The following is a 14,681-nucleotide window of genomic DNA, read 5'->3' as shown; positions in this document are numbered from 1 at the left end:
TTAGGCTTTAGCCTAGGGAACGTAATGTACATTGTACATGTACAAATGATTGCAGGTCCGGCTACAACAATTACATAAATAAATTTTGTTATCACATAAAATTCGTTTGTAGGACACTGTAACACCTGTCTACACTGTATATGAGAAACCGGTAACATTGTCCATGCAGCTGGGACGCGATGTACATTGTAGGTTGAGGGATTTGAAATGGGACTCAAACCAGGGACCCTCGCTTATGGCCAGCAATGTTATACCGCGAAGGTAAAATATGGTATTGTTGCCATCACTAGTAGGCATGGGCGGGTAATGCTAGCATTATGGCTGGCATTATAGTCCCTTTTTTCCAGGTGGCATAATGCTTGCATTACAACACCATTTCGCATGCAAAATTGGCATTACAAGCATAATTGCCGGTCGACAATGGTGTCATGCATGAAGCTGGCTAGGTCCAGTTCCGAAAATCGTGCATCTGAACCGGTCCGGCTTCGTATGGAGACTTAACGTTGCAAATCAACCTTCTCAGTGGATTGTTTCAGACAACATTCTCACTGCTGTTTAAGTTTTTCTTCTTCTACGCTTTGGCCTTGATCCAAGACGGCCTTCTTAAATCGACTTTTCCAACTTTCAAACTGGCAATATGGAGTAGTGTGAGCATTATAACCACATATTGTGAGCATTGCCTTTAGCATTATCGCAGCAAAAAAAAAACTAGCATTACCCGCCCATGCCTAATCACTAGGCATTGGCGGATAAATCCGATAATGCTCGAAAAGGTGGCAGATTCTGCTCGAAAAGCAGTGAAATTGGCAGAACCATACAAACCTTATGGCGGGTAATTCCTCGAATTCTGCTCCATTTCTTTATCCACATACCAAACATGCATGAAACTTACCAGAAAAAGTACCGAATTCTGCCAATTTTTCTGCCGGCATTATCCGCATATGCCTAGCCATCACAGCCGTGGTTGGCTACAAAACCCCTGCAATCGCCACACAAAGTGGTCATTGGCTGGCATTGGCTGCCCCAGCCATGCATTGCTTTCAATAAAACTAAAACTAATCATAGCAGCGACCGTTCACTGCAGACTTCATAATTTAAAATGTTATATAAATCATAATGTATTGTATCCGATTGTATGTTGTACAATGTACATGTACAATCATGTAAATGTACATGTAAAAGTGTGGAGTGCTTCTTTGTTCATTGAACTTCAATGTGATCTCTTCAGCCAGTAACTGAGCTCCACTGATGAGACCTCGCAAGGTCGAAACAGCTAGCTATCCTATCCGGAGATTGAGCGTCTTGTGCAAATATACATGTAAATAATCGACGTGGAGACAACAATTTTATAATAGCAATAAAAAGAACAAATTCTGCAGTCATCACCACACTATAACGAAGTCATGAAAGTTTACCAGAATTAATTTTCTTGTCACATTCATCAGTGGAAAGTCGTGACTGAAGAGTAACCATGCTGAACAATGATTAAATATACATTCAATGATGTGTTACGAGAACAAAATACAGTGCCAAAATAGAATGAGGGAAGGTGAGACAATAGAAGTGAAGTGAGAGCTAAGTGCAACGGTGGGTGAAAAACTAATAATTATAACGCTAAAGCTGTGTAGTGAGACAAAAAATCATGCTGTGCACCTACGAAAACAATTTTAACGCAACTACATGTTTCTTCTGCTTACAAAGATCAGGCTTATGCAAACGAATACAAACAGCCTCAAGTACTTTCAACTGACTAGCATACCGTGCACGACAAAGAACAGAAAAACTAAAATCATCATACACCTGCAGACACTTAGGGTGAGACAACAAGTGAAGAAAAACGGCAGACTTCTTACGATCACAATCACCATCTGATTCCTCGTCTCCAACAACCGCAGCCTCGTCCTCCGTCTCATCTCCCAACTCGTCCTCAGTGTCGTCCTCCGTGTCATGCTCCTCATCAACACTGATCGGTCCCAGGCTCGTTTGACGTTGTTTAACCTCTGTTCGTTGACTCCTCCTTTGATCTTGATGGCAACTTGTTGTTGTTGTTGTTGTTGTTGTTGTTGTTGTTAAATCTTGTGTTCCCAGTGTCCTCGCCGATGCTTGATCTCCAGTACTGTAATAATTCATTGAATAATTAGCCGTTGATCGTCTAGGTCTTTGAATGTTGATCGTGTTACTTTCTTTGTTGAATTCCGTTCCCTTCAGCCTTCTTTCTCGTTGTTCACAATCAGTGCATATGCTGACTGGCTCGGCGACTGCATATGCTGACTGGCTCGGCACGGGCACTGCGACCAAAACGCGGCAGGCCACTGAAGAACCCTCGGGCACAGCCATCGTTAGCACAATTTCCGTCATCGGCAATAGTGCCTCCATTACCCGTATCGAGAGCCTTGGAGTCGGGTAATGGGCATATTGTCACCACAACACAATGCACCATAACAACACAAGATAACACACCACAACAACATTCGGCTCAAGACCAAAGTGGACGCTGTGACGAGGTAATGCTCTCATCGCCGTCTTTGCCGTTGCCTCCCCCAGAACCGCCACCTACATCTATCATCGGCGGTACTGGGGCTGAGTCTGTGGTGTCGGTGGCACGTGCATATATGGATGAGGCAAGCACTGATTGTGAACAACGAGAAAGAAGGCTGAAGGGAACGGAATTCAACAAAGAAAGTAACACGATCAACATTCAAAGACCTAGACGATCAACGGCTAATTATTCAATGAATTATTACAGTACTGGAGATCAAGCATCGGCGAGGACACTGGGAACACAAGATTTAACAACAACAACAACAAGTTGCCATCAAGATCAAAGGAGGAGTCAACGAACAGAGGTTAAACAACGTCAAACGAGCCTGGGACCGATCAGTGTTGATGAGGAGAATGACACGGAGGACGACACTGAGGACGAGTTGGGAGATGAGACGGAGGACGAGGCTGCGGTTGTTGGTGACGAGGAATCAGATGGTGATTGTGATCGTAAGAAGTCTGCCGTTTTTCTTCACTTGTTGTCTCACCCTAAGTGTCTGCAGGTGTATGATGATTTTAGTTTTTCTGTTCTTTGTCGTGCACGGTATGCTAGTCAGTTGAAAGTACTTGAGGCTGTTTGTATTCGTTTGCATAAGCCTGATCTTTGTAAGCAGAAGAAACATGTAGTTGCGTTAAAATTGTTTTCGTAGGTGCACAGCATGATTGTTTGATACACTACACAGTTTTAGCGTTATAATTATTAGTTTTTCACCCACCGTTGCACTTAGCTCTCACTTCACTTCTATTGTCTCACCTTCCCTCATTCTATTTTGGCACTGTATTTTGTTCTCGTAACACATCATTGAATGTATATTTAATCATTGTTCAGCATGGTTACTCTTCAGTCACGACTTTCCACTGATGAATGTGACAAGAAAATTAATTCTGGTAAACTTTCATGACTTCGTTGTAGTGTGGCGATGACTGCAGAATTTGTTCTTTTTATTGCTATTATAAAATATACATGTACGTCTCTTTAAAGTTTAATCAACAGCCTTCAGCATGACCATGTACATGTACAATGTACATGTACATGTACATACCAGCAACAGTTACCATGGTTACCTGTTAGTGAATACTGGGCTGCATGCAATGCGTGGTACATGTAAAGTACATGTACCACGCATTGCATGCACAGCATTCTTGACACAGCTCACACTCTCCTCTTACTTAGTCTTGCCGGTATCTCCCACATGCCGGTATTGCGTTTGCAGATCATTCAGTCCGAGACAGAGTGATTTTTCTATGTTTTGGACCCCATTCCTCCGCATACCTGTCACCGCGGACCACCTCAGGTATAATGACTATTGCTTCCCGCTGTTCTAGAGATACTTACATTGTAAATCTTTAGGACGTGTAACCACTCACGACAACATCCAAATTCCTACTCAGTCTCTTCAGCGACCACCTGCTCCTAACGACCCTTTCCCCATGCATGGACAGTTCTACACAGAAACTGTGGGACCTGGTTCTAAAGACCACCTGGCTTTAACGACCGCTTTTGCTTGCACTGTGGGGTGGTCCGCGCTTAAACCAGGTTTTATTGTACTAACCCCTGCAACATTCTCCACCTAGGCTAGAACATAATTACGCATGTACATGTACATGTACTTTGAAGCATGCCTGCCTTCAACCGTATAAAAGCCTCTGTCCTTTCCCTCTTCATCATTCTCACAATCTACATTATGTAGTCCCAACCGTTACTCTTTCTGTAATCTGTCTTTACTAGGCAATCACCCAAACCCATTGCACTTTTTGTCGTGTGTGACTACAGTTCATGGTACTATTGAGCGAACCCCATCGAACCTTCGACTCGGCAAACCTGCAATAAAGCACCATTCCCTACTCAATACACAGTGTTTCGGGGAATGCATCCCTCATCAGTTGAGCTTGAGTAGGCTAAGGAATATTGTGGCTGAAGAGCACCACCTATATAGTGCTCTTCAGGCACAAACTTCACCAGGGATACACACTTACACTGACGCTCCGTTTCCAGTACGACAAACATCTCGTGAACACCAGATAGCAGCGTAAGTCAGTGTCGCTCCTGGACGGTGAGAACAGACGTTGTGGACCCGCCTCACAACGCAACGATGTCACCTCCAAACCAGCTAGTACTAGTAGGAATGGTAGAGCGAAGATAAAATTACCGGAGCACTCTGTATTTCGCTGTACATGTACTTCATACATGTAGATCTGCAACTGCTGTCTGATGATGAGTATTTAGCGACATCAAAACCGTGAGTAACACTACAGGTAACAGCAGAGAGAAGAGACCTGGTTGTCCCATAGTTGTGTGCTTACTCTTACCACCAGTCATTGTAACTTATTTTTAAAATTAAGCACTGTCAGGAACCTGAGCTTAGCTAGACATACCGGTACATGTATGACGTAGAACTTTTAAAAAACGTTTAACACATGGGCCGGGTGATAGTTCGAATATTTTAACATTGACAACAGTCACATTGTAGGTTTGGCAGCGTACAATGTGACTGTTCTATTATTATTTATTCATATTTTACTAGGGCAGTCCCCACAGACCTATGGTCTTCTTACAGGGTGCCCTAGCCACGTGAAGATAGCGGAGCGAAATGCAGCAGGCAGGGATATTGTGCGAATCGTGGCAGGGAGGGAGTTCCATCGGTCAGCTCCAAGATCATGTCACATCAATCAGGTACCTCATGCCAGTGAGTCATGGCTGTACCGCGCGCTGGACTCTAGCTGCACCTCAATGCCTAACATGTACCGCAGTCTACTACTACATACCACTACCAGTACCACTGTACCAGTACAAGCACGGACATAATCATTATGGTATTGTATAAAGCCATCGTTTAAAATGAAAATAAAAGATGATGAAAACTTCGAAGTGTTTGCTCACCTCAAAAAACAGGAAGTGCTTCAAGAGGGGACGTTTCTTATTGTAGTCCCGCTCTGGGTATCTGAGTACACTAGAATCGCGGGGTATGCACTGAGAGATGCTGAAACACCCTGCGGCTTTGGTGTAGCCTCCCCCACCATGCCACGTGAAGAGTCTCTCGATGAGAGTATTCACACACCGGAAATGACTACCCCGTCTCACGCTACCCTGGGCTCTCTCTACGTGCTGTTTGTTTTCACTCACACACAACTCAAGGGGCAAAGTACATTGTAGTTGTTCTCAAGTGTCGAGCACATGGAGGCTACAGTTCTATGGAAGTGCATTCCCTTGGCATGGTTTGGAATGTCATTTTCTTTGGAACAAAAGCGGCCTACACTGCATTGTAGGTGCACACAGTTCTGCCAACTTAACTTCCCAACGACATTCTCAGAAATATCTGCATCGCCATTACACTGTAGGAACGGGAGCGGAGGAGGACACTGAGGCGAACACCTGTACACTCAGTGACTGTATACGTATGCAGTAAGGTGGCGTGTTATCCAAAGCGGACAAGTCAAGGAAGGGCTTATACCGCCATATTATTCAGGATAGGTGAATAATGTGCAAGTGAACCATGCAATCGCCGTCAACGTGACCACCTTCCAGCGTACGATAATAATTATAATAATGCTCAATCTGCGGACAGAAGTGAGAACTGTTTCGTCCTTTGTGGACTCATCAGCGGAGCACAGAGAAAATGAGGCCGAACCTGGTAGCAATGAAAAATAAAATTTTCCAAAGCCAGATTTAGACCAGGTCCGAACGTAATGTACCTTGCCAGAGTGCTCAATAATAATAATAATAATAATAGTTTTTGAACGGATTGGGAGAACTTCAAATACAAAGGATCAGTTGGGGAAGTGAACTGCCTGAAAAGAGAAAAAATCGCCAGACCCACCAGGACTCGAACCTGGGACCCTGCTTGTCATGAGCAATGCTCTAACCACTGAGCTATGGGACCAGGCTGAACCCAGAAGGCGCTGACGAGGGTTGTTTCACACGTCCTGGTGGGTCTGGCGATTTTTTCTCTTTTCAGGCAGTTCACTTCCCCATCTGATCCTTTGTATTTGAAGTTCTCTCAATCCTTTCAAAAATAAAAAAAATAATAATAATGCCGGTGCAGCTACCGGCCACATCTTGCCGCATTCTACCACATAACATGCACAAGTCAGAATGTACAATTTCTGCACTAAACCTCGATCGTGCATGAGAAAATGTTTTCGTTGGCGTGTTCATTACGCTTTGTTGCGGTTCGTGAGGTTTAACGTACGCAGTCAAATGGTCACAAGTTCTGAAGATTGACGAGTTGTTGTTGTACACATTATCGGTGCCTGATTGTAATTCTAATTCTGAGCCCTCTGATCGGTAGAGTTGCTCACTGTACATCAGCCCCTTGTCCCTGTGACATTCCCTGTCTTGGTTGTTTTGTTCGCTGTTCTCCACTTGTTTTCCGCAGGGCTGTGTTCATGGTAAAACAAAATACAAGTACCCAAGGCCGTTATCAATGAGGTTCACGGCACAATTATCTTGTTGCCCCAGGAGCCCATTTGTTCCAGACGCTGTCACACCGCAGATTGCAACCAACTCTCGTTCTACTTTTAAAAATCTTTTCATGCAACAACAGAACTGAATAGGCCCTCACTAAGTGGGCACCGTTATTTTGCAAACTGTGATTCATGACTTCATTTTTCAAGCACCGAGGTAGAGAGAATACCGCAGTGCTTCCAATAGAATGATAATATTTTGGGACACGCAGCATTCTATAGTGACAAGCATTAGGAACACGGAGACAAACATCACTCGCACAAATGATCATGACTTGAATACCGTAGTGTGTGTGTGTGAGTGGGGGTGGATGTTTGTGTTATGCATTGGTGCATTGGGATTCAACAAACGCACCAGTTCAGCTACTTCAACGAATAGTGTGACGGACGATATGCATAATATTAAGTAAATAATTAATGCATAGCGTTAGCCTTCAAAGCCCGAAAACATTTGACTTCATTCTCCTGATTCCAAAGCACATGTACATGTATGTCCTACCCGAAACAAGGACTATCAGCTTCATAGCAATAATGGGCTACACGCAGAAAGAGAATTGGCTAGCAGTGAAACGCCAGTAGTACGCTCAGTACACACATGTAATACTTGTATGTATTATGTACATGTACATGTACATTGTACCAAAGGCCTCATTTACGGGCAAAACAAACACAATGTGATGAAGAGAAATATTATCAGTCATACCCCTAATGTTCCTCCTTGGGCGTTGAATATCATTCTGCACTTTACTGTCCGGTCACTCCAAGAGAGAGAGAGAGAGAAAGTGGGGGGAGAGAGAGGGAGAGGAAGTGAGTGAATGAGAGAGAGAGAGAGAGAGAGAGAGAGAGAGAGAGAGAGAGAGAGAGAGAGAGAGAGAGAGAGAGAGAGAGAGAGAGAGAGAGGAGAGAGAGAGAGAGAGAGAGAGAGAGAGAGAGAGAGAGAGAGAGAGAGAGAGAGAGAGAGAGAGAGAGAGAGAGAGAGAGAGAGAGAGAGAGAGAGGCAGACAGACAGACAGGCAGAAGAAACATATAAATACGACAGGGAGATGTACATGTAGCAAGTAAGAATGGATACCATTACTAGTAGTGTATTCCAAGGGTGAAGATAAAACGGAAATACATGTAGTGAAACCTTCTGCGGTCTAATCATGCACCTTTGCTTTGCAATTTGCAGTTCATGCAACACTGCATATTGGTTCCTGGTATAATCCCTAGTAAATATTAAGTTATTGACCTGTTGCTTGTACGTGTTAGCCAGTCACGTGATATATATGTGCCCAGGGTACAGCTCGAGGTCTGGGAGCAGTTAAAGAGAATTCTCTACAGTCGTGTGCAGAAATGCAACATGAGCATTTCCCAGCACCGGAAATCCTTTGCACTGGGTAACCACCGTACTAAGACGTCATAATGCTGTTCGTACACTTTATGTACATGTATGTGTGTGTGTGTGTGTGTGTGTGTGTGTGTGTGTGTGTGTGTGTGTGTGTGTGTGTGTGCTTTGCGTGTGTATGTGCACGTACATGTACACGTACGTGTGTATAGATGTGTGAGTGCGAGTATGTTGTGTGTGCGTGTGGGGGGGGGGGGGGGGGGTGGGTGCGTTTGTGGTTGTGGTGGTTTGTGTGTTGTCTGTGTCACTATACCTGCGCTTGCATGTGTGTCTGCAGACCTTTCATACTCATAGACTCCGAAGCGGCACAAATTAGCCGTGCATAAACAATTGCCTCTTTGCGGATGATACCAGATTGAATTGTTGGCCATTTCCAAGGGATTGATCATAGAGCATTCAATTGCATGGTTTTGATCTACACAAGAGTGTCCGATATGCGGCGACAGGCATTACATAAGTGCATGGCATCCGCGAATGGCATGAAGTGATGCTTCTACCATTCAGCCAGTACATGTGCATCTGTTCACTACACTCACCAAGACAACAATTATTATTTACTTCAGACTAGAGCAAGTCGTTCCGAATTTATAAGACTAGAGCAAGTTCAATTATAATACGCCATGTGCAGGTGGGTAGCTGTTCTGGTACCCAACTTACTTACTTCGATGAGCATGCAATCGTCCAAACTAACCCCCTCTCTAAAGTGGGGGCACAAAATGAAACATCACCGGCTCGAAAGCTTTCCTTGGGTATCGAATCGGTTACCTTGACCCTACCTATGTGCTGTCGTAATTTAGTTCAGTCCTGATCGCGAGTATGTCGATTCTTACTGATCAACAGTTAATTGTAGTTGCCTATCACTGAATTACAATTCATGTAGGCCATTGCACCATATATTTAAGGTATGCGTATCCTCTCCTCTCCGCCTCAGGAGCAAGTGTGAAAGTCATGAGGCTCCGGAGTTATACTACTTCGAAGTATTTGGGTCTGAATGTTCGCGATATTTGTCATGACACAATTACTCCCCTCAATGTCCAGCCCCCGCTAGTTCCGGAACATTCACTCAATGGGTGCCATAACAAACAGGCGTGTTACGCCCATCGCCATTGCACCAACACTGTGCTTCGGTAGCTCGGCCCTTTCTTCGCCTACTTTGAAGATATCAGCAGGCAACAGGGCGGAGGGCACACTGTGCTGAGAACTGTTTTCCTGACTGCAACCATCGAACAAGGCTTGCATGTGCATGTATACTTGGCCTGACAACAGGCCGGGCTTTAGAGACACGTGCAAATGGCCTATCAGATGAAATTCCGTCCCTGTGCATATACCTATAATAATGGAATTTGCCTATGGATCCTACTGCCCATACTGGCCACAGTGCACCTTCCGCAAGCGAACCACCTACTGTAGCTGAGCTTCAGCCTATAAAAGGCGGGCTGAGCTAGTCTTGGTCTTCAGTATTCAGCTCCAGTCCCTCACCACAGCTAAGACTGTAAGAGAAAGAGAGAGAGGCTCTGAGAGCAAGAAGACGGTATATCTACAGCAACCAAGCAAAGTTCAGCGACATTACTTCTTGGCCTTTGCTTGATCAGGTTTGCTGGTGGACTGAAGGTGAATCATGGGTGACGTCATGGGTGACGGAGTGAACTGCGATCCGTGCAAATCGGGTCTGGAGACAGTACGTGCTAAAGTCGCGGGACATAAGCTCTTCACGGTGATCTACTACCTAGTAATCTTGGTTGCTGTCATCATGTTTATCGCCAGTGCGTACAGCATCATAGCACCAGTGGTCGAAGGCGAGACGGTCACCGCAGTGGAGACTACTTTCCTTGAAGAGATCCGCTACCCGACTATTTTCGGCTGCCTGGCACCGCCTCTGGCCGCCCTGCTGCGTAGGCGCGACGGGGCCATCAGAGTTGGGCCTTTGTCGTCGAGCCTGCCGTGTAGAGAGGGACAGGGTATTCTCATCAACGGCCGTTTAGAACAACTTGAACGCGGACGTAATGATGCCAGTTGCTTAAACCTTGTAACGTCGTCGACGGCAGATAGGCCGGAAGACCGTGCCGTGCTGAGAGGTCTCAATGCCTCCTTCGGAAGTGACCTGTGTTTCCTGATCAACACGGATGGATCGTACCGGAGCACACCGGAGAACACGAGAGAGCTACTCATCTCCTATCGCCAGGACACAGCGTTCGTCAACGAAGCACTGTACGGCGTCATCGGGGTCTATGAGGTCGGGACTTCCCCTTTCAACGACCGAGGTGAGCTGACGGCTGCGTACTACCGCTTGGGAGGGCAGAACACTGTGTCTACAGTGGGGCTTGAACAGTCCACACTAGTGGACAAGCGTAGAGAATCCTTTATCACCATCCCTAGTAACCCAGTTCTTGATATTAACACAGGCGAGGAAGAAACCACTCAGCTCTACACGCTGTCTGTAGCAACCACAACCAAGTATTATCAATATTTACCCAACAGTGACACTTTAGCCGCACCAGTTGTCCGGAGCGGCACGAGCGGACCCGAGAGCGATATTCTCTTCTACGTGAACAGCTTCAGCAGCGAAATCATCACTCTGCGCAAGCGGTCGTTTGCCGAGGTGTGGGCAATGCTGGGCGGCGCCATATCCGGCGCGCTCGTCATTGTCACGTGGTTTTTCATGGAAGAAGTGGTCGAGCTACCGGATGGTAGCGGCGCAACTGAGAAAGTGCAAGTGTTTCGTTACAGGTGGTTCACCAGCAGCAAGGAGGAAGCGGTTGCTTTCATCAAGAAGTTTGCCCCTTCCGGAGGGCACAATGGCACGTATGGCGGACAAAACCTTGAGATGAACGCGAAGAGGGGAGGGTCTTCCTAATGTTTAAATGACGGTAATGCATGCTGTAAACGTGCTCGTAGCTAGTCACTCACCAACTGCTAGATGTTTTGTCAACTGTGCCCGGCTCTGTGAGGGCTCCTATTAGGCCCTAGCTCCTATGGACGCGTACCAGTGTATAACTGAAAGGCACATGAATATTGTAGTTCACGATCCGTCTTACTTCAAGTATAAATTACATTCATGTACCGAGTGCCCCCAGTCATTATATTCTCCACGTCAGAGCCGATGGTTACGTTATGGCAATATGCCTATACATGTACTTGCGGATACAGTTTAGTCCACTACGCCTCCTCTCTTCTCTGAACAATTTTTTAGAAATGCACTGAAATTGCAATGATGCCACTCTTTAGTATCACTTTTAAAACGGTTTACGTACAGCCAGTAATTGGGTTGAGGCACATGTAAATGTACATGATTGTGTATGTTGCAGCTAACTCAATGAGAACTGTTCAGTAGGCCTGCTCTTGCCCTCAACACTGCAAATTCACAGGGCACTAACAGCCTTGCCATTTCGCCAAATTGCCATCATTAAACTGCAGTAATAGTTGTAGGTGCTCAATAGCATTTTTACAATGGCTGCATGCTCAACCTGTGGCCAATAGCCACTCACGCATTGACTGCCCAACCTTAGGCATATGACTTGTACTGCTCCATACATGCTGCAGGCGTACTTGCTCTATGTAGAATGAGTTAATATTTTAAAAAGGTATCATGCAAATGCACAATCTGGAGACAGAACTGTTTCGTCCTTTGTGTGTGTATAGTGTGTAATACAGTTTAGTGTGTATAGTGTGTATAGTGTGTATATGTGTAGATTATAACAAGGGACTGACTGTATATTATCTCTCGATATACACGAGGTCCCTTTGCAGGCGCGTAGGCAGGGGGGGGGGGTGCTTTGGGTGCCAAAGCACCCCCTCAAAAATTTTGACCATGGGCATGGGCCATGGGTCTGGCTTGGCATGCATTGTATGATCAAACAACCGCGACTGCCCTCAGCCCAGACTGGGTGCCTGCTACGTAGATCTGCGAGTACTGCATTGTACTACACGTGCTTGCACTTTTCCGTTGCAGTCAGTGTGCAAGTATTAGTTACTAGTACTCCATGAACAAAGACAAGTGGTCTCAAATTCCTAAAATGCACTGCAAGTTGTGGCGCATGTTGCTGCGAAGGTAGAAGGTCTGAAAACACCAACAAAATCAGCGAAGCGCTTGCCAAGGAAAGAAGGTGCGGAACTGCTTACCCTACCCCGCTGGAAGGTCGTTACAGTGTACTTGAAAAATGCTAGCTTGCCTTCATCCCCTGCCACCTGGAGGCATGGATCGCTTGAAAACGAAGTTTCTTGACCTGAATTTGAACGCGCGTCTTCTTCAGCGTATTGTTGAGTGCTGAAGGGTCAGACCGTCTGCCTCAAACCCTGATGAAGACGTCGACCTTAGCTGCAAGTGCAGCGAAGCGGGAGGCCACAAACTAAAGCTTGGTCCGTCGACAATGCTCTGCCTCAATTTCTAGCTGATTTCTGTGCCCCTCGAGTGGACAAAATAAATTCGAAAAATCGCTCTGGGAAGCAACAAATTTTTTAATGACGCGGAGGAAGTAGATTCTTGGAATGGCAAGCTGGAGACATTCATAATACATAAATAATTCAAGGTGTACACCGCACTAGCATGCATACAATATGCATACATGTACAAGATTCCTCAAAAGAACGTTTTTGGAAGAAAATTATGGGCACCCCCCCTTGACCATGATCCTGGCTACGCCCCTGCTTTGTTATAATAATTATAGTTATAATTTCTTTTGAAGTATGAAAAAGAGGTTGGTGTTATATCTCTTCATATTCACCGTGTGTGGACTCCTAATGGCTTGTTCCTCGCCGACAAATACAGCCAATTTCCATTAGTATTGTATATGTAGATATACACGGAAAGTTGGGTGTGGTCCTCGAAAGAGTGCTCAATGCACCGGGGTGCAGAGCTTCATACAAAAAAGAATAGAATGGGATACGGAGCTTAGGTTGGCTGTGACTCGGAGTTTCACGCCTGTGGCGATCATCATTGAAATCATTGCTGTCTGATGATCGCCACAGGCGTGAAACTCTGAGTTACAGCCAACCCAAGCTCCGTATCCCATTCCATTCTTTTTTTATGTGTATATACACCACTAAGAGGGGCCATGGCGCCTATGACTGTGGGTGCATATGGAGTGAGGTATAGTTATGAGCCCATTGTAGGTGCTTGCAGTCTGCATGACACATTCTCACCAGTATGCATGCCTACCATACTAATACCTTCCATGCCTTCTTATTCTCTCCATCGATCGTCTCTCACTAAACTCATTTTGACATTAGTACTGAAAACTGTGGAATGGACCTGTTGCTGGTTGAAATAAGAGCAGCGATCATGTACAAAACTGTAATGATGAGTCGCGTGAGTTTACAAATCCGCAGAAAATGTTGACTGGTCTCTAGCTCTGTTTGGGCGACCACTGCACCTACGCGCATACTTGAGTGGCTCGATCGGGTTTCGTTGGACAGTAGTCACAGTACTGTACCTGACTTGGTTTGACAGCAGCATGACACAAGGTGGAGGACACCGTGTTCGGAAACAGTGACCTTACTACAACCATCCACGGTTGGTAGAGCCCCGGTCTGTTAGGACCACCTGAACCATATGGGTGTTGAACCCGGTTCTGACCCTCATTATGCTAGGGGAGTTTTAGACTTCTCCTTACGTCAGTCGTGTATTCTTTGATCGCTCCTGGATGTCGTCCTGATAGTCATGTAGCTACTTTAACCTGAATTGCTTTTCTCAAATTTTCTTTTCTTCCAACGTCTGCCCATGGCGTCCCTCTCTCAGCTCGTCAGCTGTCAACAGTCACTGTCACCACCATGAGACCGTCGTGAGAAGGTGCTCTCTGTAGACGAGGTTGGTGATGTCCCGACGCGGCCATGGGTAGGTCTTCACCAGTTACCTAGTGGAGGTAACCAACGTGTAGCCGGGGTGTTCCGACGTGGTGAAGGCCTACCCATGGCCACGTCGGGACATCACCAACCTCGTCTACAGAGAGCACCTTCTCACGACGGTCTCATGGTGGTGACAGTGACTGTTGACAGCTGACGAGCTGAGAGAGGGACGCCATGGGCAGACGTTGGAAGAAAAGAAAATTTGAGAAAAGCAATTCAGGTTAAAGTAGCTACATGACTATCAGGACGACATCCAGGAGCGATCAAAGAATACACGACTGACGTAAGGAGAAGTCTAAAACTCCCCTAGCATAATGAGGGTCGGAACCGGGTTCAACACCCATAATCATGGTTCAGGTGGTCCCAACGGACCGGGGCTCTGCCAACCGTGGATGGTTGTAGTACGGTCACTGTTTCCGAACACCGTGTCCTCCACCTTGTGTCATGC

Source organism: Sycon ciliatum, chromosome 8 (assembly GCF_964019385.1).
Source record: "Sycon ciliatum chromosome 8, ocSycCili1.1, whole genome shotgun sequence".
Lineage (NCBI taxonomy): Eukaryota > Metazoa > Porifera > Calcarea > Leucosolenida > Sycettidae > Sycon > Sycon ciliatum.
Note: the sequence above shows the minus strand (reverse complement) of the source record.